Genomic DNA, 26145 nt, shown 5'->3' on the forward strand with positions numbered 1-26145 from the left:
TACCCAGGCCCACCCTGGAGATGACCAGATGGGAAATAATAGCAATAAAATAACTTTTCTGCCTTGTGTAGGGTTCATTAAGACTTTTTGGTGCCTAGAGCAGGGAATGAGAACCCTGTATGTGAAGGAGGAAGAGGAGTTAAAGACCTATCTCTTCTTCCTTTCCCATTCTATAGCAGCACAAGTGTGATGCCCTCCCTGCGGTCCCTCCTGGAGGAGTGAGTGGGTGGACTCTAGCACAAACCTGCTGATCCTCCTGCTCGAGTGTCACTTGCATGAGCTCCTTAATTTTTTTCATATTTTCCTCTAAACAGATATAAATATCCCTGAAAAGAGAAAAATAATGCCTTTCCCAGAGCCATTTCATGCAAACTAAATGGGCTTCAGAGCTTTTTAGGTCTCATGGTTTGGCTTGGATTAGGGGAGAGGGGAAATTTAGGTGACAGTGGCAGTAGATGGAAACCCAGTGGTGTCTCCTCCCCAGAGCAGAGCAACAGAGAAACACTGTGTCTCAGCTGGCATGGCCTGGACATGCTTGAGTGAGTGTGGTACACCACTTCTGCTGTTTACTCTGCTCAGGAAGTTAATGGCAGTCTCCACAGTTAAATTCCTCTGTAATCTAATTCCTCTCTTTGTAATGACTGGAGACCTGCAACTTCAGCTAAGCAAGAAATTTTGGTAATTGATCCCAGTGTATAAGCCAATGAAAGAGAGGAAAAGCAGAGGGAGAGAGTAAAGAAAACAGCAGCAGCTGATTTTGTATTGTTTCTGATTTCTGTGTTGTAAGAGGGAAACAGTTTTCCATCTGGAAATGGAAATGTTGCAAGTTGGAAAGGATCGTATTGAGTATTAAAACAGCAGACTGCGAATCAAGGAGGTTGTTGCCCTTTTTGACTTTGGGTGTGTCACTTAACCTTGTAGTTTCAGTAGTAGAAATGGTTGGTCCCTGTGCAGCTGAGGTGCAAAGGCATCCTTCGTTATCTGAAAATGCAAGTGGAAGACCCCTATAGCTTATTCTTAATCGTACAGCCACCATGTTCTGTGTAACAGCCTGTTGCAGGTCCACTCTCAGAGCTAGATTTGGTCAAGTGTTAAATCCATTACAAAAGAAATTAGTGAGCTGCAAGTAGGACACTGAGTTTTGTGAAGAAAACTCTTCGGCTTGCATGAGGGGTTTTTTTGACTTTTTTTTAGCTGGGTGGTAAAGGCAAGGGGAAAAATAATAAATCCCTCAGTTTTGTTTGTGTGTCTCTACAGGAATGACTCCAGTGATTTTCCATGCTACATTAGTAGATCATTGATGGCCAAGGTGCAGTCAGCCCTCTTTCTATCCCTGATGCTGCCATGACACTACCCCACTGCTCGCTGAAAGCGTTTGCATGAGGCGTCTGCATGGCCACGACCACGCAGTGCAGCAGCCAAGTGCTCAGTGACCTCCTTCCGCTCGCTCCCATTGATGCTTCGTGTTAACGGGCAGAGAGGAAGGCAGGAGTTTGGCCAAGCACAAAGCAAAAGAGAAGGGAGAGGAAACCTGACAAAAACCCCAGCCTATATTGTTGCTATGCCAAAAGCAGGCAGAGAATGGGAGCCACAACCAGGGTGGTCAAGAAATGAGCTGGCTGGCGATGGGTCAGTTGCAAATCACAGCAATCTCCAGGCAGCTCAGCCAAGAAGAGCTTGTGTTTGTACTGGTTGTGTGGCTCCACATACCAGAAGCGTGGCTGTCCTTTTCTCTTGGGATAATGACTAGGTGGAGCAGCTCAAATATGTGCATGATATTCTTGGTGTTCTTAGCCAGGAAAAACAAAGCCCTGGAGAAGTGTGCTTGATGGTAGAATTCTTTGTCTGGTTTTATTACTGGTTGTGTGAATTGCTGACAGGTGTGTGAGGTGCTCCAGGTGGATGACAGTGTGGGGTTGGCACCCTGGAGAGACCTATGGAGTGCACTGGGGAATTGGGGTGTTTTATGTAATGGGTGGAAGCTGATGACCCTTGGACAGGTGATGATGGAGACTCTTTTGTGACCCTTTGTCCCAGCTTATACAGTGGACAGGAAGATGGTGGTGGCAAGTAAAAGGTGAAATATCAGTATTAAGTTGTGGTGTTGTCACACCTGCAGATGAGATAATAGCTAGTCCTGTGGTTCGCAACCCAGTTTCCATGAATTACATTTCTGAGCAGTACAATAGATACCCCCCCTTTTTCAATTGCCATCTGAAACATGATATATTTCCCATGAAATCCCACGTAAATGGTTTTTTTTGGTGACAGATTGCATGTTAAAGCACTGGAAGATGAAAGTGCCAAATATTTGCTTTAGAAAAACACAGTGAAAGATTCTCTCATCCTCCTTACTCAAACTGCATCAACCAGATTTCCATTAACAAAAATGACTCTCTGTAGTTAAACTTCTTGGCACCCCCTGGGCATCATTAAGACTCCTTCTTTCCCCCTGTGTCTTTTCCAGGGGAGGAGGCATGGAGGGAAGCTAATATAGGACAGTAGTGGCTTGTGCTTAAATCCTACTTAATATTGTGGCATGAGTCTCCTCAGCAGAGCACAAGCAGAGCAGATAGACAGCCCTTTCCCAAGCCCCCAGCTGCTTGAGTCAGGGGCTTCAGTAAGTCAAAAGTGGCTTCAATAAGTAAAAAACATCTCAGAATTATGCTACGCCAACCGTCTGCTTGACCTTGGGCCAGAGCCCACCTCACTCCATGCCTCAGTTTTCTTAACTAGGCAATAGAATTAAATAATGCTTGCAAAGATCACATTGTTGCAAAAAATAAACTATATCATTGACCACACAACAGTGTGACTAATTTTAAACCTACTATGAATTTGCTCCATGATCTCTGAGGAGAATGGTCAGCCCTGCCAGGTAGTCTGATGCCTCCCGGTAGAAGTGCTTTAGGAAACGTGAAGTTGGGGTACTCATGACATCCCATGTCTGAAAATACATCCCACCAGTAACTGGATATTGACAGCAAATCAAGTTGCTTAAAAGTAACACATGTTCCTTTTTTCTCCTGCTTTCTGCATGGCCTCATCTTCCAAGCCATGAGCCATCCTGCTGGTGATGCGTGATTTAGATTGATAGCCTCCTGATATACTTACTATACTTTCCCCCTCTATTCTCTTTAATCGTTTTCTGCCTGATTCCATTCAGACCTTGCCTCAAACACAGATGCTTGATTCTGGAAAACCAGTGTCTGATTTGACTCAGCAAAAGGCAGATTCTTTGGCACTGGCATTTTGAGGGTGTTAGTGGGAACTGCAGAAGGCCTCCTTGAGCAGGGAACGACCTCCTGCTCCTCCCTGCACGGTCCACCCCTGCATGCCTGGGCTTCCAGACCAGTGAGGGTGAGTCATTTGCTGATATCCACACCCATATGTGAAACCATGAAGGGGTCTGACATGCTTGATAAAATAATGTGTAGAAGATTTTAACTAATATTTTCTGGGGTTTTAAATTCAAAACTTTATGTACAATATGCAGCACTTTAAAAAGCAAATGGTGAGTATGAGTGTGTGTTTGTCCTCTAGTACATGTATATATGCAAATGTGTAGCTTGTGCATTGTCAAAAGAAAAGAGGAAAAACCCAGAATATATATGGCTTTACATCTGCTATATGCATGTTTGCTGATAAACATGCTTACTGCTTCTCTCACATAATCACTTCTTCAGCTCAACTGACCAGCATGTTAGTGGCTGTGCAGATGAACACAGCATTTACCCAAAAAAGTATTAATTTGGTTTTGAGGCTTACATGCTGTTATTATAATAAGGCAGATTTAGTTTCTGGAGACAGGAGAATCATTCCTCAAGCTAAGGCACTTGCTCAGAGTGAATTTTAGCTGCTCTCTTAAGGTTATAAGTTTGTCTAGATATTTACTTTCCACAAATTAAAAATTGTCACTGGACCACTTACTATTGACCATTTTTAATAATCAGATATTGTTTGGTTTTACTTGCTAATGGAGATATGGATCCTGAATGCATTTTCCAGCACTATTCTGGGGGATCAGTGGGACTATATGCAGGGAGCAGTCCTCTCACAATAATTCCTGTTTCTACCCTGGCACTAGAATAGGCTCTCAGCTTCAGTGAAAAAATTATGCGGTGTTCTACAGTGACCTTCTGGCACTTGCATTTAAGTACATGCTAGGCTTGGAAATGAAATTTGGATTTGAGTGCAGTATTTGGGCAAAATTTCGCTTGGCAAAAGATTTTCCTTTCCTTCCACTCATGCAACATCTTTGTCATTGAGGATCTTGAATAAGTTTGTAGAAGAAGAGATTGCAAGTGTTGAAGTAGTTCCATGTCCTGAAGCCAGGGTAGTAGCAGAGCTACCACTCTTGTAGGTCTCAGCTCACTATTCTAGACAGCTATCAGAACATATTTTTCTATGTATAATTCTTGTTGGTTATTTGAATTCTTGAGTTAGTATTCTCTTAGCCATTCATTAGCTTATGGCTCATTAAGATAAGTAGGTCTGATATCCATGTTTGAAGGGTGTTTGTGCATAAATCCTTTCAGGGAGGTAGAAATTATATGTGGAAATAGTCACCTTACTGCCTAATGGTAGCTTTTCTCTGAATAGTGGGACTGTCTGCTGGATTAACTTCATCAGGGGTTCTAATTGCTGTAGAGGTCACTTGCTCCTCTGCAGATCACTGGGTGAGTAGAAGGGAGAATTTCCTCATCACTTCTGTCTATAGTTCCATCATCTGGGGAAAGGGCATCCCTTAATGGTCTGATTTTGGCTTTGTTGGGATGGTTCATTCAGTTACTGACTTTTTTTAAGGCAGGGTTTGGGTTTGGGTTCCTTTTTTTTATATTACCTCCCGGTGAACAAAGGTACCCCTTCTCTGGAAGCTACAGGGTCCTGTGGGGACTCCCATGAGCTAGTCCCAAAACCAGAAGTCAGCATTACACTGATGACAACCTTCTTGCACTGTGCCAGAAGTTGTGGCCACAAGTAAAGGACAGAAGGAGCAGCCAGTGAGGGGAGAAAGCAGTCATCCCTGCTGGACTGTGCTACCACGTCCTGCTGTGTCGATACAGCAAAAGGATGCGGTGACTGTGATGGCAGTGTCGGGTATGGCAAAACACCCCACCTGCGGGGTGTCAGCTCAAAGAACTAATCTAGTTCTGCTTGTGCTGGGATGGGTAGATGCTAAAATTGGATGAGATCTTGTGAATCCTCACGATTTTGTTACCAGCTTCTGGTGAGCATGTTGAGAATACAACTCTGTCTCTACCACCATGGTTTTTTAGACCAGGATCATTGATGTCTTCTTTGCAGCCCTTCTGGCAAATCCAAGGATGCTTTAAATGTGTATTTACACTCTTGAAAGCAAGCTGTGGCAGTCTGGAATATTTTTCTTCAGACTTCCTATATTTTTGCATCAGCTTTGATTGTCAGTTCTCCTGCACACATCCATCTGGCTGAGTCAGGATGTCATCTGTGCAGCTATTCTGGGATGCTGGGGCTGCCATGATGGTGCCTTGAAAGAAAACTCCCCTGCTGGTAGTTCCCAGTCAGCACAGAAAAGTGCCAAGAAAGGAAAAGTAAAAGGAGCCAAGACCTGACTGTGTCCTGGCTTTGCCTGTGTGGCCACAAGAGAGATGGAAAGCAGGAAGAGAAACCCCTGTCAACAGAGTCTGGGCTGGAGGGAGGCAGCTTTCCACAAGTGCTGCCCCTGGAGAGCTCACTGTCTGGGCACAAAGGCTGGCTATGGCCATTCTCCTCCAGCTTGAGGTGATACATCTGCTTCTGGATTAGCTACTCGTATTGGTAAAGCATTCCTCCATCCAGACAGGGCCATGGGAAGGTCGTAGATTGTTCACATGGCTTATCCTCATTCATAGTGGTGAAAACCAGTGTTCTGTGAGGAAGGAGGTATGGAGGGGACAAAGAGCTGACTCAGCCCACTTTCTTCATTAAAGTGGAGCCTGGTATTGCAGTCCTTGGGAGCTGCTGTGTTAGTTCTGCATGGAGCAGACACAAGGACACTATGGGTGGAAATTGTGCCTGGTTTGTATTAGAGCAACCACGGTTTGGGGAAGACTGTGAGGCACACGGGGGCAGTCGGCGTGGCTGGACCCCAAAGCCTGTCCTCCTGCTCTGCAGCGCCGGGTGGGTGTCACCTCAGCTCACATGGGACTAACTGGGCACCGCCCTGGGCCCCCATTCCAACAAATGTCCTCGTGTCTGAGACACAGAGGTGGCAAATAAGTCTAAAAAATGGCCATTCAGAGTCAGAAGATGTTATTCCAGTATTTTTAAGCTACCACAGTTTATTGTTTGTCTTGGACAAATAACAAGACCCTCGGGATTTGCTGGTTGAAGATGCGTGCTGCAGCCTGCTGCCTGTAGTTGACGTAGTTGCTCTTGCTGCAGATTTGTAGGATGGTCTTGGTGGGGAGCACTTAAACAGTGTGGTTAAAAAGCTACTGGGCTAACTTACAAAAAGTCAAAAATTGTTGGCAGTTTCCAGCCAGGAAGGATAGATAGTCTTGTAATTAGCAGATACTGCAGGGAGTACAAGGTATGAGTTTCAGGGCCTTGACCCACAAGCAGCCCTGACCCACAACAGATCTGCCTGGCCTGGCCCACCCTCAGAGCAGGAGAAATTGCAGAGCAGGATGGGTGCTAACTCCAGTGCGTGACCCTTAGCCACCACCAGCATGTAGGGGAGGAGGCTGCAGCAGATATATGGGCACATGTTGTCTTCTGCCATCTGAAGGTGAGGGTATCAGCCCTCAGGAGAAAGGTGGAAGTGACAACATCTTAAATCAACCCAGTGTGAATTGCTGGAGGTCATGAGTTAGAGATGATATTCTCTACTCTACAGGGTGTTTAATTTATTAATATTATTTGAATTGCTTACTAAAAGCACAAATGCTTTCAAGAAACGTAGCAGAATCCTTTTCTCTCTCTTTTTCCCCGTAGTGGTAAGTGGAGTCTATGCTTTGTAGAGATACCCACTAGTCTGAATTCAGGCTCCTCTCCAGTAGAGAAGTGATTTAAAAAAGAAAAAAAAAAAAAGGAAAAAGAAAAAGCCACACATCAAGCAGTTGTGCTGTTAACTCTGGATTTGCCAGGTTCAGAGTGGGAAGAGAGTTCTTCCTTGACATTGCAGTTGTAAAATGATAAAGAGGTAATGTTAAACCTGCATTTATTTTCTGTTGCCCATTTTAGCTCTTAAACAGGTTTTAAAACTTGCACTTCACCTTCAGGAAACAGAGTGGCTCTTCCTTCTCATGTAAATTGTCCTGATAACAGGGACAAAAAAAGACACAAAAGGTTCCAGGGAGCAAGATACTGCAGATGTTTCTGGATGGAGTTCTCCAAAGTTTGTCCTTTGGCTGGTGGCTGGAGGGGGCTGTGGGGCTGGTGCCCCTGCTTGGCTCTGGGGCAACCATGGGGCTCTGTCCTTTGTCTACCAAAAGTCAACAAAGTACTTACTGAACCTGGAAACCCTCCGTGGTGCCTCCACGTTTCTTGGGCAGGCAGCGAAGGTTGGGGATGTGTGGATGCTAGCAAGGGAGGGAGGGGGCTGCTCTGGTGTCATGGTGAGCACACTGAGGCTCTTGTTTTTGGAGTGAAGGATGTGGAGAGTCTCAGCAACCACACTCCATCTCTTCAGCAGCAGCTATAAAGTAGAGGAGGAACCTTTCAGGAGCAATTAATTTGAATTTTAGTGTGAGGGTATGGCACAGTCATGGTCACGCAGTAAACATGTCTGTCCAGGTGTAAAAACACACGTCTGTGGTCCAGCTAGCAGCTGGTGCCTCCTGTGGTTGTTCTTGTGATGGGTGTCATCCCCACACAGTTACCTCTGCTCTTTCCTCATGCAGCCCACCAGCCATGACTTGTCTCTCCCAAACTGATTTTCCCAATAACATCTGAAGATACACTTTTAATTTTATACTTGTTTTTATCATCCATACAAGGTCTGCCAATCAGCATTGACAGGAAGACAGAGTTGCTAATTGTGGAGGCTAAGTTAGGGCGCCTGTGTATGGCTGCAGTTACACCACTGGTAGCCAGCAGCTACCTACGTATATAATGGTTTTAGAAGCCTGAATACATGCTTGGTAAGGAGAATTCCTGTTATTAGCAATAGTGATAAAAAGTTTTGCACAGCCAGGATTCCCTCTGCTTTTTGTGAAAAATTGTATCTACAAAGCCTGTTCAAGAGGAAGGCATTTGGTTTTAAACTCCCCCCTGCAGTATTTGAAATCCATCAGGTCTGTAAACCTGAAAATGGGGATTGAGTATAAGCAGAAGTGAAAATAAGTTGGTTTCTATTGCATGAACTGTAAGGCTTAAACTAAGCAGCAGAGGTAGTGGAGAAAAATACTTTGTCTGATACGAGGTGTGATGATAATAATACAGGCCAGGTCTGCTTTGAAGACTTTTGCCAGCACACTACACTGGTTAAGGTTATGATGAAGTGTGATTTGGGATTTTTTTGTTTTGGGATTTTTTCTTTTGGGTTTTGGTTGGTTTGGGGTTTTTTGGGGTTTTTTTGTTGTTGGTTTTTTGGTTTTTTTTTAAACACCACTGTAGCTGTTCAGGCAAAATCCCCCGTGATTCCATAGATGCAATTATGCCAGCAAAACTGTGCTTTTGATGATATGGTTGATTTTGCTCACTGGAGGGCAAAATGTTGTGAAACCATGCTGGCTAAAGCTTGCTTTCTCCAGTTTAAACTGTGTGTGCTCCAAGGGTATAGTTTGACAAGGTTTTCTTTCAGTGCCCATGCCAGCTTCCGCCGTCACCCCCCATGCACATTGTCTTTGGGATATGGTTTTGCACTCTGGCTGATACGGCATCCAGCTGAAGCAGCTGAAGGGAATGGCCTCACCATGGCTCTCCTGTGTTTCTCCTTACCCCAGTGCTGATGTTTCTGACTCCTGTCAGCTAACTCAGAAAGCTGTAGTGACAGATGACTTGGCAGAGGAGGGCTTCTTTTTTCCTTCTCTATATATTTATTTATTTTTTTTTTTTAGTGTATGGTTTTAGGTTCTCAAAGTGGTTCATTGTGGGCTTAGATGAGCAGTGATGGAAACCACAGAGACCTGCAAACTTGGGCTTCTGCCCATGGTTGGGCCCACTCAAGCAGATGATAAACCATGCTTTCATCTGTACTGCCATGACTGGGAAACCAAATCAGAGATGGACTCTGGCCTAAAAATAGCCCACCCTCAAATGACTCAGACGGATGGCCCTGGCTGGGGTCGGTTCCACTGTCTGGTCCACTGTGCATCTTGACCACCAGCTGTACAGCCAAGATGCAGGCAAGGGCAAGACACGGCTGAGCAACCGGGATCAACGGACCTGGCGTGGCTGCCTGGAGAAATATGAGACGAATTATGGTTTTAGAGTACTTAACTCACTGGCAGAGTGCTGCTGGAGCAGGTCTATACTGGGAACGTCTCACACCACAGTCTAGGAATGCTGGATTAGCCTTAATAGTCTTCATAGCGCAGATGGAGCTTATGCCGTTGGAGCTGCATTTTTGTGGTTTCACACAGCCCATCTCAGAGTGAGACAGTGCACAAAAGCGTGTCTTTGCAGGTGGAAGGATTTCTACCAGATCAGCTGTAGGAAGAGTCATTCGTAGGTATTTTCTTTGTGGATATTTGAGCCTTCTGTGGGGCCCCATAGCACCGGAGCCTGTTACCTAAATAGAAAGGCAAGACTTTGCATTGAGGACCATATTACAGGGTAAAGGTCTAAGACTGACTGAAATCAACAGCTACCTCTTAAAACCTGTCTGTAAAAAAAATAAAATTCTTTTGCTCATACCAAGGAAGCAGTATCAACAATTATTGACATCCATGGACAGCAGATCTTGGGCTGGGGACAACTCCACTGTGTGTAGTATGAGCTATTCCCTTGAAATGCTATGATTTTTTTTAAATTAATTTTTTTTTCCAGGGGTTCTCATTGTTTTTTAAATTCAGTCTGTTAGTGAAGGTACAAGAAAATGAAGCTCTTCTCACTTTTGATAGCCTCCAGTATTTGAATACCTGCTTCTGTGTAATGCAAAGAGGAATCCTTTATTTCATATTCTGCCTGGTGTTGTCTTTAAAAAAATGGACAAAATGCTGCCCTCAGGGAAAATGAGTTGCAAAGCTTCTCATTCTTTGCTAGGGCCAGGTTTCACCCAAAGTATTCCCACTTCCCATATTTGCAAACCAAAAAAATGTGCTTTAACCAAGAGTTAGAGCTGTCAGGCAAGGCTGGACTGCAGTGTGGATCATCCAGTGCATCTGACTTGGACTCCTTAAAACATTAGTGCTGGCTTCCCTGTCCCTCATCGATCTGCTGGAAGGCTCCCATACTGCTCCATGGAGAAGGGGCTACACCCTTGTTTCTGAGCTGGAAGAGGTCGTGAGGGTATGACAGTTCAGCAGGTTAGATTCCAGTAGATTGTGCTTGAGGTTTACTTACATGTGGTGGAGTTGCAGGGTGGGCAGCAGCGTGGTGCTGTCCTGAGCTGTGGTTGTTTTCTCCAGCAGAGCCCATGGACTGGGAACGTCCTTTGAGCTAGGAGTCTCCACAAGGGTGACTCGCATTTTGCAACAGCGAGGCCTTAAGTAACTTGCACAGCAAAGGCTGGAAGTTAGAGCTGCAGGTTCTCCTTGCTCTAAAGGGCATTTGATGATTCAGCACACATATTTAAGCACACCATTCATTTGTGAGGATCTCTGCAGTTGTTGGGCATAATAGAACATGTTGGTATACTCTTTCTTGGTGAATAGAGTTAATCCGTCGACACAATAGACTAGAATGTCTCTTGAGCCCTACAGAAGCTATCACGTTAAAACAGGTTTATTCACTTTTAAAAATATATTATGTAAAAACTTACTTAGAGAGTTCATTAAAAACAGGATTTCTTTGTCCTTGTAAGACATTGGGGCTCACTAAGAAAAGCCTCTTGACTGTGGGTTTATTTTTCAGGCGTACAATGTGTGTCTGATTCTAAAATCTTTCGGAAAAATAGCTCTTCTGTTTATGCAGGAACCACATTTCCTTCCATGGTAATGTATTTTCTTTAAAAATATTAGTGAAATGCTGTGGAGGTACAAAGTTCCTCAATACATGTATTAATCTTAGCATACAATCAGCAGTTCTACCTTACTGACAACTAGTTCACGTCTTGCAGAAATGTGAGCCTGAAGGGAAGCATATGGCAAGAGCATTGTAACCTGCTAGGATTGCTGCCTTTGTTTGCCTTTCAACTGTTGGCCCAAACTTGTACATGAAGATTTTGTTTTAAAGTGTGGAGATATGCCACAAAGATGCTTTGACAAGTGTCTTAATGCCAGAAAGCACCATGATGAGTTGTGAAAAAAAAGACACCTGACCAGATGAGAATAGCTTTTGTGATGGTAATCTCTTGCACGTTGTTGCAGTTGCAGGTAAAACATTCCTCTAAGCTCAGAAAAAAACCAAAATTTAGAGAAAAATTGACTCTGAGACAATCCACTGGGCTGCTGCTACAGGCTATAGCTGAGCTGGGTCTAAAGGTACCTGTCTGATCTTTGGATTATCTGTGCTGCACCAAATGCACAGACTGCCCGGTAGCTCTTAGTGCAATTGCCCGCTGGTACAGTGTGCAAAGTGGGGTGACCTTTGGTGTACACCCTGTGCAAGGCTGTAGTGTGATTTAGGAGGTTGAAAAGCACTGTCTCCATAATGTGGGAGAGCAGTGGGCACTGCTTACACATTCTTAGTTGGTCACCTTGCATGCTTCTTGCAAGGTCAACTTCAACCTATGACTAATTCCTCTGCAAAAGAAACAGATGTCAGGATTAATTCATTTATATCTCTATATCACAGCACGATGTATTTTCTTACTACTGTAATTTGAGTCCTGTAATATATTTGCTTAGTTTTTCCCTGTAGCTGTTATTGAAGTATGAATATCATTAATCTCCATCCCCTCAGAACAATTGGACTTTTGGGGGAGGGAGGAAATAGGAAGAAAGAGAGGATATCAGGTTGCTCTGGGATAGCAACTGGATTTTTGACCACATTTAAGTATTACACATCAGTTAAGGCTCAAAGCTTTATCTTGTCTACAGAAATAACTGCATTCAGCCTTCCTGTGGATAAATCTTGTTATACTTTATTTCCATGATAAGAGAACAAGAGAAAGAACTAATTTTTAAACAGTGAGTTCCTACTATTTGTTTGAGGTCAGACACATAATTACTTTCATTGACTGACTCCTAGGGTGTTAGCTCCAGATGTGGGTTTGGGATCATGCTCCACTGATGGCCAGATGAGGTAAATTACATGGTCTTCCTTGTGTCTTGTGTCCTTTGAGTAAATTGGGGATAGCGGCCTTCCCTGCGGGGCAGAAGTGTTGAGAACATGAGTTTCTTTAAGATGAGAAGATTCTCACATACTGAGAAGGTGGCTTAAGGAGAAAGGAGGGACCTTTGGCAATGCCACCTTCTTTAAGGAGAATTGCCCCTTAGATCCTTTGCCGTTGTACAACTTCTAGCTCTAGACTGCCTCCACTCTTCCTGTGTGTAGGTACAGTGTCAGCAGAAATTTCAAGAACTGTGTATTTATTGGTAGATAGTCCATCCGGCTCAGTGCAGAGGGGTGATGCAAGAGACGGTGGTACTGCCTCTGTTTTCCATAGAAAAAGGGTTGTAATCTAGGCTATGCCAGTTTTCCTAATACTTGAGAGCCCATCTCACCACAGAGAGCAACTGGTTTCTCTGGAAAGCCCCAAAAACATTAATTCTAATTTATTTAAAACATTTTTAATAATAATTTAATATTACTGGAAACAGATGTTGCCCAGCTATATTTCACCTCAGAGCAAAAGTTAGAGGCCAGGTTGTAAACACATGAAAACCAAGGCTTAAATAAGTTTAAGCTGTGTTACAAAAGAGCCATTGAAATTTGCTGTTATGTGTGCAGATATGTAATAGCAATTGACTGCATATGCACTCTGTAGACAGACAAGCAGCGCATGTGTATGTTCAGTCCTCCTCTGGACAACTGCTTTAAAAAAGATCCATTCCAATCTTTATTTTTCTTTCCAGGTTACTTTTCAAGATGCTGGCTCACTGGTTTATTTTGGCTTGTGTATATTTATGCTCATTGTATTCAGAATAAAATTCTGAAAGTGCATGTTAAAGCGTCCAGGTTTTTCTGGTTTCGAGTTGAATTTGAGATGAGAACAAGTGGTAGAGTTTGGATCAGGTTCACATTCAGAGCATTGTCTGGAGATGTTCAAAGCCTTGTTTAGCTTGGCCCATGTCTAGATAGTAGTCTGTAATAACACTTGTTTTCAGCTTGTAACTGTCATTTGGCTCGGACTCTCTAAACTGCAAAGCAACTCATTCAGAATTTGAGTCAGTTTGTCTGAAAAGCTTTTACTTAATTATTTTTTTAATTAACAAGACACTTTCTAATTTCCTTCTTCTTCTGTTCTGTGTTTTACTTGGAGTTGTGGTTGTTCCATTTTTTTTTTTAAACTCGCAGCCAGTGTGCTCATACAGACAGAATTCTGTAGAGGGAAAAATTGGCATTGCTCAACAGTAATCATAAAATGGGGATGGTTTTGGGGTGTGAGGTGAATACTAGAAGCCTTTCTTGATGACTCCTAATCTAATCTGCTCTAGTATGGTCATCAGCTTGAGAGTTTGGATCCCAGTTGAGGGGCTCCTCCTGTGGGTTTTGCTGGGCTGTTCAGCGTAACCCTTGTACACCTGACAGAGACTGACACAGAGCATTACGGTAACCCCAGGAAAACTTTGAGTGCACGTACAAGGTTATTATTTCCTTGCATTTATCAGTTGTAATGACCCAGGTCAGATGTTTTATACCATTTGCTTATCAACTGACCTGAAATGCTCCAGCTGGTCACTGCTTGTGTTGCAGTGTCCCATGTCCTCTCCACCTTGTCACTCATTTCAGCTTAATTCTACTTGAATTCTTAAAGTAGCCTTTAAGGACATAACTGCACATGACTCTAAATTGAGGATTGCTTCCTGTTTGTTTATGATAAAGAGTTTTGCAGCTCAGAAATTCATGCTGCATAATCATCTTAACTTATAACCATAAATACATACTCTTGAGACAATGTATTCTTTGCATATTGATTAATGGACATGCTCTCTGTATGTAGTCCCTACTTCTGTGCAGTGATTAGAAAATACGTGATTGACATGGAGATCTCTGTTGTTTGCTGATGGGGATATATTTTTTTTTTAAAAAGCAACACCAAATCCGTAAATTCATATACCAGACTTCTTTAGTGAATTGCTATATTGCAGAGTCTTGTGCATCCTGCGTGGTTTTTTTCTTGTGTGTTTTTAATTATTTTGACTATATGCTTTCAACCAACCCTACACCTATTAACTGTTATATCTGTTCAAAGTCAAATCAGGAGGAAGTTCTCCAAATAAATGTCCTTTAATAGCCCATCAACAACAATATCTTTTTTATCCAACATGTAGCAGTCAAGCAGGGAAGCACCGATAGCTTACATGCTTTGAATGAATGCTTTGCATGCTAGTTTATTACATGAAAAACAAAAGCCTAACTTCGTGCAGGTATTTTCTATAGGTTGGTGCTCTGTGGGTTTGGTTTGACTAGTGTGCCATGCCCCACTGACAAGATCAGGCAGGATGCAACACTTGCCTCTAGAATTCATTCAGGAAAATAGAATGGAGGAAAATATGATAAGTGTCAAAAGTGAAACCATTTTACTCTTCCCCCCTCCTTCCCAACATCAGCTTTTTCAACCAAGTATAATTCTCATGCTAGATCAGACTTTAAACCCCTCATTTAGTCATCATTTGTATTTCTGAAAACTGTTATTTAACTATTATATGGAAAGCCAGCAGGATTATAATTTGAAATAGAAATGCATGTTGGTTCCTTGGCTTTATAATGACATGTTTATCTGCACCTCTAATGCTCTCATTGCCCAAGTCTGCACTTTTGATTAATATATTTACCATTGAACAATTGTTTTGCCTCAAAATTGCACTAAAACAAATTCATTATGTTGCCTGTATAATTTGTATTCTCTATACACACCCCTTCCCAAACGTTTAGCTTAAATCTGTTTGTGTTCAGCATGAAATGTGCATAATGGTGGTGTGCTCGGCACACATTACTATGTAGCTTCAGCACTGTTAGGTCCTTACTGACACCAGTCTGTAGGTTAAGAACACTTCAATTGGTCTAATTTGCAACCTGATCAGAAACACTGACCTGGTTAGTCTTTAACAATGAATGTGTCTAATGATAACTTGTAGACACCCTTAGTGAAGGCAATGATGTGTATACAAGGAGTCATTTCCAGCTATGCAGCACTAGAAGGTCTCAGGCTGCCTTATCTGGGATATCGCCTTGTCCTGCATTTTTCTGCAGCGTGATGCTTTGTCACTTCTAATGATACCTATCCATCAGGCTGCATTGATTGAAATGAAGATAAATTGAATTGATACAAACAGGAGTTAGAGGACTCATTGATATAATTAGGCTGTCGGAATATCTTGCCACATTTTACTAATGTTAATTATATGGTCTTTTATATGGGAAACTTCAGTTAATTTTGTTCTTCACAAAAAGAGAATACAGCCATTTATTAATTGTGAGGTGGCTGTTGGCTTTATAGGAGTCGTTTTCTAGAGGAGAGGAGGTATGCTTACAGAATTTCCTTTAAGCTGTCAAAAGCCTGAAATTGATAACAACTTAAAAGAATCTAAACTGTTAATAGTTTACATTTATAATTCATCTAATGTGATAGTTTATAACATGAGAACCAAATATAGAGTGTAATAAAACAAACTATTTATTGCAAATGGAAACGTGCTGAATAATGAAACAATACTAATTGTAGTTTAAACACTTTTGATATAAGCCATTTCTGAGAGGATGTTCCAGGAATAGGAGATGAGATATTCATCATAATAAGGATGCAAAAACCATTCAAAATATTTTCAGAAATACAGATAGGCTGTACATTTTTTTCCCTTTCTTTTTCCCCCCCCCCCCCCCCCCCCCCCCCTGAAAATTCTGGGTTTTATCTTCTGTCAGAATTGATCACAGGAGTCAGTTTAATTGGGAAATTCATTTAAAATAGTTTCTAATTGGCATCAGAGAGTTGAAAGTTCAGTACAAAGGTGAGATCTAAGCTTTCTAATTAGATTGAATGCAGTATGACTTAAAGAATAGTCTTGATAATTACAGAATTTAATGCAAAATTATATTTTAATGAAATATGGTGATTTTTACAATGAGAAGTCCTGGAAATCTTATTCAGTCTTTCATCTTTTTAAAGAGGAGATAAAATTGTTTTGTGCATCTGTGTATAAATTCTACCTTAAAACGTCACATAGTTTTATTAAAAAGTAAGGTTATTATCATTTTAGTTTTTCTGGATGAAGCTGACAGCTCTGCAGTTTGGATGCAAAACCTTATTCCAGGCATGCTGAATTTTTTTGCTCAAATATAATTTTCTTTTGCATAGAATTATATTATAAACTCAAGTTTTCCTCCCTCCCTTCTCATTCGCGCCCCCCCCCCCCTTTCCAAGTTGTTTGATGCAGCTGAAATTGAAGGCTGAAGTAGAAGGGGCCACTTAAGTAGTGAAGGGTTTTTCTTTGTAAATAATAGATCAAGAGCACCGTAGCTGTATCTAATGGAGCCGAATGCAGCCTCCGTTCCAAGGACAGCGTGGGGTTTAAAAAAACATAACCATAGTTCATCCCCCTCACTAACCTGTGGTCAGTTGGGCTGCTGCTGTTGGCCAGTCACATGTTTTAATTCATCAGACATGTTTTTTTTATAAACCTCTGATAATATCAACACATGAATAGCAGGGATGATCGCTGGGATTTCCGGACTGAAATGACAAGGGAAAATAAAATAGAAGGGGTATTTTGTAAAATCTGTTTCTTCTTTTCAAGCCCAGGGGTTTACCTGGACACCGATGAACTTTACTTATAAACAGCAAAGTTAAGGTATGCTTTCAAAGAAGCTGAACTAGCTGTTCTCCAGATTTCTTCTCCTTCATATATTTTAAGCTGATAAAAATATTTCAAAGTCTGCACCTGCTTCTTGGAGTTAAACTTGAACTTATTTAAAAGGAGGGGGGGGAAGCTTATTCCTGGCATGCAGTGCAGTATTTAGGAGAAATAATTTAGTACTCCTTGATATTTTGGAGAAAATATTTTACATATAACAGATATTACACTTTTCTTTCCTTTTGTCAAATTTCCTTATCTTTATTCTACCAAGTGGACGCAATTTCAACATCAAGATAAACAGCGATGTCATTGGCAAAATGAGTTGATTCTTGTCAGAAATATAAACTTGATAAAAAAGACAAAACCACGTTCCCTGCCCGTGGTCCAGCAGGTTTGTTTGAATGCAGTCAGACGCTCTGAAGCCCTTTCTCAGGCAAAACTCAAAACGCCCATTTGTAATTGATTGCCAGGATTGGGCTCTAAACTTGAAAAGGCATATTCCTAGAAATTGCAAATGCAAAACAACATAAAAAAAAGCTGTTGCAGGACAAATTCATTCTGTTTTACACTCCCTTCTGTGCTTAAAGTGTCTGTTCCTTGAATGACACTGGTAGATTTGCTTGTAAAATAATTCATCTTTCTTGTGCCACTCACTTCTTTGCTTTATGAAATCTTGTAAAATCAAAAGAAACAGTTTCTGTGGTGGTTTTTGCAGGTTTTGCATTTAAAACCAAACACAAATATTTGCTGAGAATTTTTGCATAATTATCTTCTGAAGATTTATAGTTTGCCTAGAATTTTTTTATATTTTACTTACTATTTTTCATAAATATAGACCATTTCGTTGTATGTTTCAATCTGATTCGTTTGTATTTTAAAACAATTGTGTTTTCTGACTAATAATTTATTCATTTAAATCAAAAACCTTCTAAGCACAGGTTGCAATCATCTGCTGCAAATTACAGGAAATAAAACATAAGCTGCGCTTCACCTGCGTTCTGATCAGAGTTGGCAAGGATTGTGGCAAACAGTAAAATGTCCAAAATGAAATTTCAGAAATTAAAAAAAAAAAAACCAACAAAAAACCCCCCAAACCAGGCAGATTAACCATCAGTCATGAGTGTGTCAGAGTTTTTCTTTTTTCTTCTGCTGTAAAATAATGGTACAAGTTTTTCAAGCGCCAGCTGCCTCTGTTCCATGTCCAGCATCCCTCCCCAGTGCGACCGAGCTGAGACGCTCATTCTGCGCCGAGTTCACTTCTCTGCGCGGGCAGGAAAACACTGCGAGAGAGACGGAGGCACCTCACCAAACCTCCCAGGAGTTCTTCTGTTTTTCCTCCCCTCTGTCTTCTCTAGTTTCTTTTCATGTAGCAACAAAAATTACAGAAACCCATTCAGTGTAACCATTTTTTCCTTCCCCCTTTCACCTTCCAGCTGCTTACCAGAGAGATCAGATGTGGAAAAGCCAAAATCCCAGAATATGATGAGCCCATTAAATTATATGATTCCTGCAATTTGTTTCCTTGCCAGTTCTCAGTTTTCTGTTTTGTGCTTTCTTAGCCAGTGCCGGGAAAAAAAAAAGGCATCTTGACAGCTAATAGATAGCCCAGGCATCAATTGCCGAGACATTTTGTCTTTTGTGACATTGAGGAAAAAGACAAGGAAGGGAATGGAAACAACTAAAAAAATGTCAAAAGATCAAAAAATCAATGGGCTGAAGGAATGTGATCTGTTTATCAGGGTGTAGCTGCTCTTTCTGTTTGCATTAAGTCCGAGTGAGTGTCTTTGGTCACCACTAAACTTGCTTTTATTCACTCCCTAGGAGATGTAATACAGGCATGAAACGGTGGCTCACAAAGCAGGCGCAGCAGCAAAGCAAATAAATAAATAAGTAAACCAAGCCGGGGCTTCTTTAAAGACCACAAAACCAGGTTTATTGCCTTACAATTTTTTTTGCCTCGCATTAAACACGCTTACCTTTCTCTTGAAACTTGTTGCTGAGCGCAGCAAATGGACCATGTTGTGTTGACACGGGTGTCTTGTTTCTGTGTTACTGGGAGGTTATTTTTATGTATTTATTTTTGAAAATGTCAATAAAATGAAAAGAGGGCGAGAGTTCAGCAAGCGGAAGTTCTGGCAGCTGATTGAATGCATGTGCTTGGTGCTTGACAGTTCACGTCAAGTCTTTGGTTGGACTTTCCCTTTGCTTTCCTGGGCAGGGAGTTGGGTTTGTTTTCTCTGAAACATGAAAAGAGTTGGGCGAATGCAAATGCAAGGCAGCTCTGGAGCGCGCCTTTCCCCCGCACGCCGGTAATGTAGTGTTTACTGGGGTTTTAAAGTCGCTGGATATTGCATAGCTCATAAATTCTTCACAAGCATGGATGGAAGGGGGGGGGGTGGGAGATGTGTGTGCATGTATCAGGAGAGCGCGCGCATGTGTGTGTGTGTAAGTGCTGTCCCAGCCTATGAGAACTGATGAAGCAGACAAGGCAACGCTACAATCTGTTGGACAAATTTTTCTCACCCCTTGTAGTTGTTATGTGATAGGAAGTATGGCAAGGGCTGCATATTTTATAAACTTTCTATTAAAGTTGTGGCATGTTATCATAAAACTGAATTGCGATACTTTGTATTACACTCTGGGATTGAGAGATAGACATAGGATTAAAAAAACAATTTCTAGGCATTTCTAGATGATAAATTTAATTTTCTTTGCTATTTGGAGGTCTTCTTTGAAAATGCAATTGTAATGAACGCATTCAGAACTGGAGAATAGATTTACCCTTGGCTTCAAATAGTTGACGTTATCAGGCTCTGTCATTCGTTCCTTCCTATTTTCGGGCTGCTAATTGATGTTTTTGATGTCAGCAAGAAAATTGAAGAAAATGTCATGTGTGAACCAGTGCGGAAGTTAATAAGATTGACTTCGTTGACAGAATTTACAATGAGCACAGAGACCGCATAATGGGACCGCTGCGAATTCGTGTGCTCTCTTTGGAGTCAAAATTGACACCTCACGCTAGGCCAGCGGTCGATAGGAAAGATGCAACATTTGGGAAGGTTCCTAATCTCAATTTTTTTCCTCTTCCTTTTTTTTTTTTCTCTCCTTCTTCTTTCTTTCTTTCCCCCCCCTCCTCTATTACCTTTTGGTCTATGGAGCTTATCTAGTTGCAGAAGCAGCTGTTTATCCAGAGGGCTACTGCTTTGGACCAAGCCAGAGCCTTGGTTCAATCTCTCAGCGCTCTGCAACAATGCTCATTTTTTATGCTGTTTTGAGTCTGAAAGCAAAAGAGTCTTGAAAAGGTTAGATTAAGATGTGTCCTAAGGAAAGCTATACTAATATTGGACAGGGTCATTGCATATGCTTGGGCTATGTGCAATAAAGCTGAAACGTAAATCCCCTCTGTATAAAGGAAGGAAGCTGTGGGACACCTACCTGGGCGTTAAGCATAAGAGAAGACTACAGCTAAGCCTTACTCTTCCTCTGGGCTCCAGTGCGTGTGCATCTGTGCGAGCGTGTACGCCTGCATGTGCAACCTCCAAAACTTCTGACTTTCGCAGAGGTGGTTTTCCCCCCTTTTTTTTCACTTGGATAAAACGGGAATTCAAACTTTCTCAAAGTAGCAAAAGGCTTCACTGTAATAGTTTAATTTTCCAGTAATGTGACAAAGTTTATTGGATTTGTGTGTATAATTATGGAATGGATTAGCCGAGTTTGGTTCAGTGAATCTGATTATTTTCTGGCCTTTAGGGAAATGCGCTAAAACCCTAATATGTCCACTACCCCCAAGCGGTCTCTTTTTGAAGGCGCCGCACAAAATGTGGTCTCTACTAGCGTTCAGCCTCCAAGGATCTTCAGTGAGAGACATTATTCTTGGAATATCCAATTAATTCCACGGGCAGTGATCAGTTAGCGCTTCTTCTTCCTTTCTCGCCATTTGAAATGCTAACACAATGAATATTTTCTCATTGGTCTGCGTCCCTCGGCTAAGCTGTTGCCGCGGGCTGAGAATTTCATCGACTGATGAGACCAGAGGCTGCGCCGATAAAAGGTTACAGTACGTGATTTGCATGCCAAGTGGGGTTTGGTTTCATGAACTTAAAAGTTCTTTAACTTTTATTTGACTTTTTTTCTTTTGTACATAGATGAGGGTTGTCGGAAAAATTTTTTTCCCCAAATTTTCTGGTTTGTTTCCCAAAAAATCACTGAAATTAGCTATTAGTGTGCATTACAGTTTTGGTTTGGATCTTCTTAAGCAAACAGGTATGAAACATGAAATCTTTTGTACAAGTGAAACCAAATTAAATGTCTGTTCCAACAATCATTGAAAACTTAGTTTTAGAAAAAGGCTTAAAAATTGTAGAAGGTTTCCAAACAGATCTGGCCAAGTCCAATGTTTCCATTTTCTCTTATAGTGCAGTGTCAGAGTATATTTTTAAATAGGCTTTAATTCCTCAGCAATTGCAGTACATTCTGGGAGGCATAACAGAATGAAAGTAATATATTTAGCTTTCATATATATTAAAAGAGGGAAATCTCCATGTCTTTTGAATGGTGGGAATGGGAGCCATGGGTTAAAACGGCACTAGCACAGTCCTGGAGAGTGATTAAGACAGACTGTTTGGCACTGTTATTCAATGGTAAGTTGATGGAAGTTCTTGAAGTATTAATTATGTTCCATCAAGCACGAGCAAATATTCCAACAGCAAAACAAGGAAGCTGTTATCTTTGTCTTCAACATAGCGCTTTGCACAATTGCCTATGCAATTCATTTGTAAATGTTGGCCATGCCAGCTAAGACAGGGTTCCAGGACTGAACAATGCCATGATCCTGGGGTAAATGATCTGATCGGAAAAGTTTTAGAGGTAAACTAAATTGAAACAAAGCAAGTACCACACATCAAATGCAGGCTTTCATGATTTGGTGAGGGTGAAGGAGGGTGGTGCTGAAATAAAACCGCGCGCAGAAGGTCTATACTCTGTGTTGTTCTTGACTTGCAGAATGTCTTAGATGTATGTTGTAAGCCGTTGACAAACTTTGTTGGTTTGGAGATGTGACGGATGTATTTTCTGATCTGAGAAGTATTTGGGAGATAGAGATAATTTTTTTTTCATCTTCTTTTCCCTCTCCCTCCTTCCCCGCCCCCCTCTTCCCCCCCCCCCCAAAAAAAAAAAGAGCATCAGCCTTCTGCACTTCTCTAATCTTAGAGGATGGATAATACGGTTGGAGATTTGACATATTCCTACTGAATAAAAATCAGGAGACCCTTACCAAAATTGTTAGCAAAAGGGACTGGCAGAACTAGGTACAGAGCGGGGTGGTTTTTTTTTTTCTCCCCTTCCTTTCGCTAGCTGTCTAGGAGGAGTAAAGCAGGTGGCTCCCCGTGGCTGACTTTTCATGACAACATGCCATTAGAAATTGCGGTCCTGTTGATCAATCCACTCGACATGACAGCTTTGCCGCAAGGCCTGGCTCTTTGAGCACCAGCGCTCTGGCTTTTCCCTCCTTTTTTCCTGCACTAATTGGTGAAAGTTTTTACTGTGCTTGTGGCATAGGAAATTCTTTTGAACATTGTCACAATCAAGTGTTGACTTCTTTAGAATTGCAAGTAGGTTAAGTGAGTATCAACATTAAAAAAAAAAATCCGCAAAAGGTATTACTATCGAAATTTATTAAACTAAAATTGGGAAAACACACTGATTGAATTATATAAAAAAAATTTGATGCAGAGGAATCAATTAAACTAACATTCTTTTTCAACTTTGTATAGCCAAAGATGCTACCATATTTGTGTCTCAAAAAGTAGAAAGGAAGAGATAAATTTAGAGTTCTTATTTTCTTTCTTGCTTAGTCAGAAGCACAGAACCAAGCCGTATCTCTCACCTTAAATACAGACAAATGAATGCATCTTAGTACTTGGAAATTTAATAGATAGTGGATTTTTCAGGTGATTTAAGATACTTTAAACCATTATGCACTAAATAAGATATTTTAAAAAATTCTGTTTCTTAAAAAAACAGAAAAGAAAAAACTGTAAATTCAGTGTTCAGGAGAAGGAGGAGGATAGCCGTGTGTTCACACATACTCTGGGTAAGCTCATGGAACATTTGTGTAATTTTTCCACCTGAAATGCAGTTGGGAAACTTCTGTAATAGATCTTGTGAGAAACTCCCTCAGCTGAAAAATGGGATTATGGATGTTTTCAGATAAAAGTTTATTAAAACATTGAATACTTGTTGAAAAATTCACATGAAAAAATAAAAATGTTTATAAAATATTATTATTAATGAGGAAAATAATCAATTTCTATTACAGGAAAATACATTTTAAACAAAGTGCATTTGTTTAAAATGTACATTTTAATTATCACAGATAGAATGTTTTCTTCATTTTGCAGGTTACTGTATGTTCATCCCTAAACATGAAATCTCTTTCTTTTTACCATTCATAAATGTAGAAAAATCTTACTGTTAGTTGATGCAATTTCAGACATGCAGGTGTTTTTAAAATAATCTGTGCAACTGCACTGCAAGGATTTGTAGATTGAAGATGGGGAAGAAATCAGGAGAGAACGAGTGACAAAGAACGAGAAAAAGAGATATCGAAAGCGTGGAGGTGGCTTTTCTTTAATAATGCATACACAGCAATAGGGGACTTTGGACAGAATTCTTTCAGCTCTCTTAAACCCAATCTAAGGTTAATTTATAATAAATAATTATAGTTTTAGCAGCAAAATGAGACCCTGTGAAGCTGAGAGGAGAAAGGCAGTAATACAGTTTTAAAAGCTGAACGTGCTCACAGTTTCCGTTGCAAGTGTAATAGCTACGACTATTTTTTTTTTGTAGATCAGACATCGGCACCGAAAGAAGCATAAATTCATATAATTAATTTTGCCATTGTAAAAATCATTTGCTAAAATTTGCATTATTAACATTATCAAGTCGCTGGTTGGTGAGACATCAGACATGACGAGTGAGAAGGGCAGCTTAGGGAGAATTGGGCTTTAAACCCTCAGCAGATCGGAGTTAGGATCAAAGGCGCTTGTTTTATGTGGCTGTGTGACACTTTGAAGTCTTGACTGCACCTACAGCACTCATTTCATCAGGTTCACTGGTGTCTTAATAGCAGATCAATAAGTTTCAAAGTCGGAGAGTTAATTTGATACTAGTGCTGATGTGGTCGTGCTGGGGAAGCAGAGAGAGGCAGGCAGAGAAAGCAAGCCTATTAACCGTTTTGATAGGGAGAGGTGTGCGCTGATGGTGATGGGTACCTGTAAAAACCCAAACTGTAAATATTGACCTTAAATATGAAAGCTCCCCGTTCTAAAGGCATGGAGTTGTTTACATTGTTGAAATGAGTTGTATGCAAGAGAGGTTGCTGTGCTAGCACTGTGCTCCAGCCAAGCAATGTGAAGTTGTAAGAAAGTTCCCCCAGTAACGAGAATAAACGCATACTCCTAAGCCCCTAAAGCATCGCATCCCTTGGTGTTATTTCCCTCATCAAGCTGCCTACCTCTGCCCCCACCCCAAGTAAAAATAAAGACATACATGTAGGGGGGGAAAGGGGGAGAGAGAGAGAGAGAGAGAGAGAAAACACAGTGGGCAACACGTTATAATAGCTGTTCATTTTTTTTTCTCATCCTTTGCCAGCTTGTTTGCTTTCCCGCTGTAATGCAAATAGTTCACAAGAAAATGGATGTATTTTTAGATGAAGTGGGGTCAGTGACACTTTGTTTTCCTACCAGGAATATTTAAATATAAATCTATATATTAACTATTGTTCTTCAGTGCCACTTTTTACCAGTTCTGTGATGGTGAAGCTCATCAGTCCCTTTCCAGCTCTCCGTATGAGTGCTTGCATGTATTTCCAAGGCAAAATTTTGTCCCTTTTCAAATAAATCTGGCCGTGTTAAAACCCACTTCTCCTGACTTGTTCGTTCCACTTCTTCTCTACCAGTGAATCACAAACTCAGGGATTATTTATTTGGTTTATTCGGGTGCCGGACAGCTCCGTGTAACACAAAAAAAAGAAGAAAGAAAAAAACTTCTGTGGGATGTAAACATACCGGAGGCGAGTAGCTATTTAAAGAACAGCAAAACTGTGCTAAAGCAGTGCAGGACTTTCTTTTATCTTTTTTTTTTTAAAAGGCATTTTTTCCTTCTCTTAAGGTAGTGTAATAGTGGGGGACCAGGGGTAAATATGGTTGATGCAAACCATGCAAATTGTGTGCACAGACATACAGACGCTGAACCCCCCTAAAAGAGAAACCCTTTTTTATTTTCATAAGAACTTTGCCATCTGTATGTACAGCAGAGGTTCCCTGGCACCAGAGGTCAAATTCACACCCTCTTTGAACAAAACTCTAATTTAGATTGTTCATCTAAGGGTTGATAATGGTATTAGGGGGCCAGTGGGGTGGTCAGTGGGAGCTGTAGATTAGCGCAGTAGCCCTGGCGGCTTTACCTAGACCCCCGCGATTCATTGGCCAGATTAACTGTCACATCTGTCATTTTATCCCTTTTAGTTCTCCCCTTTTTACCACATTTAAAATAAGAAAGACGGGGTGTGTGTGGTGTAGGGGGGGAGAGAGTGAATTAAAAAAAAAGTGCCTTCCCAAGGACAAATTTTGGTGAAATGAGCCACTGAAGGTATGTCTAAATAATAACAAAAAAAGGTGATGAAATTACACGGGCAGGTATGGGACTGTTTAGCTGTTGATTTGTTCGAAACGAACAGGTTGAATTCAGAGTCATTGATTTAATTCAGGTAAGCGGCAAGCTTTTAACTTTCCACACACTGCAAATGAGCTGTCCGCCCGTGGCACTGGTCCCCCTCTTCCTCTTCCCCTTCAGTTGGGCAATGGCTTTAAATCTGGCGGTAAACAGGAGCAAGAACTTCTCCTCTTGAAAAGTTCAGACCTGGTTGAATATTAAATTAGTGAATTTGAGCTCTGCAGAGCATAAGAAGCCCTTGTGCGGGTGCTGGTGCGGCGGTGCCTGTTCTGGGCTCTTCAGGAGTGTTGTTTGCAGGGTGTTTGTTACAGAGAGATGTCACCGTTAAAAGGGAATTTAAGAGTTTCTGTAAATGTAATGGTTCATCCAGTATAAAGTGAGTGAG

At 41.3% G+C, this 26145-nt stretch overlaps 1 protein-coding gene across 1 annotated transcript in view; it reads left to right on the plus strand.

Moving 5' to 3' along the window:
- TCF7L2 (transcription factor 7 like 2) overlaps positions 1-26145 on the plus strand; it is a 128881-nt gene that overhangs the window by 60521 nt on the left and 42215 nt on the right. The gene's annotated exons all lie outside the window — the stretch shown is intronic.

Source organism: Corapipo altera, unplaced genomic scaffold (assembly GCF_003945725.1).
Source record: "Corapipo altera isolate COAL_440 unplaced genomic scaffold, ASM394572v1 56, whole genome shotgun sequence".
Classification (NCBI taxonomy): Eukaryota; Metazoa; Chordata; class Aves; order Passeriformes; family Pipridae; genus Corapipo; species Corapipo altera.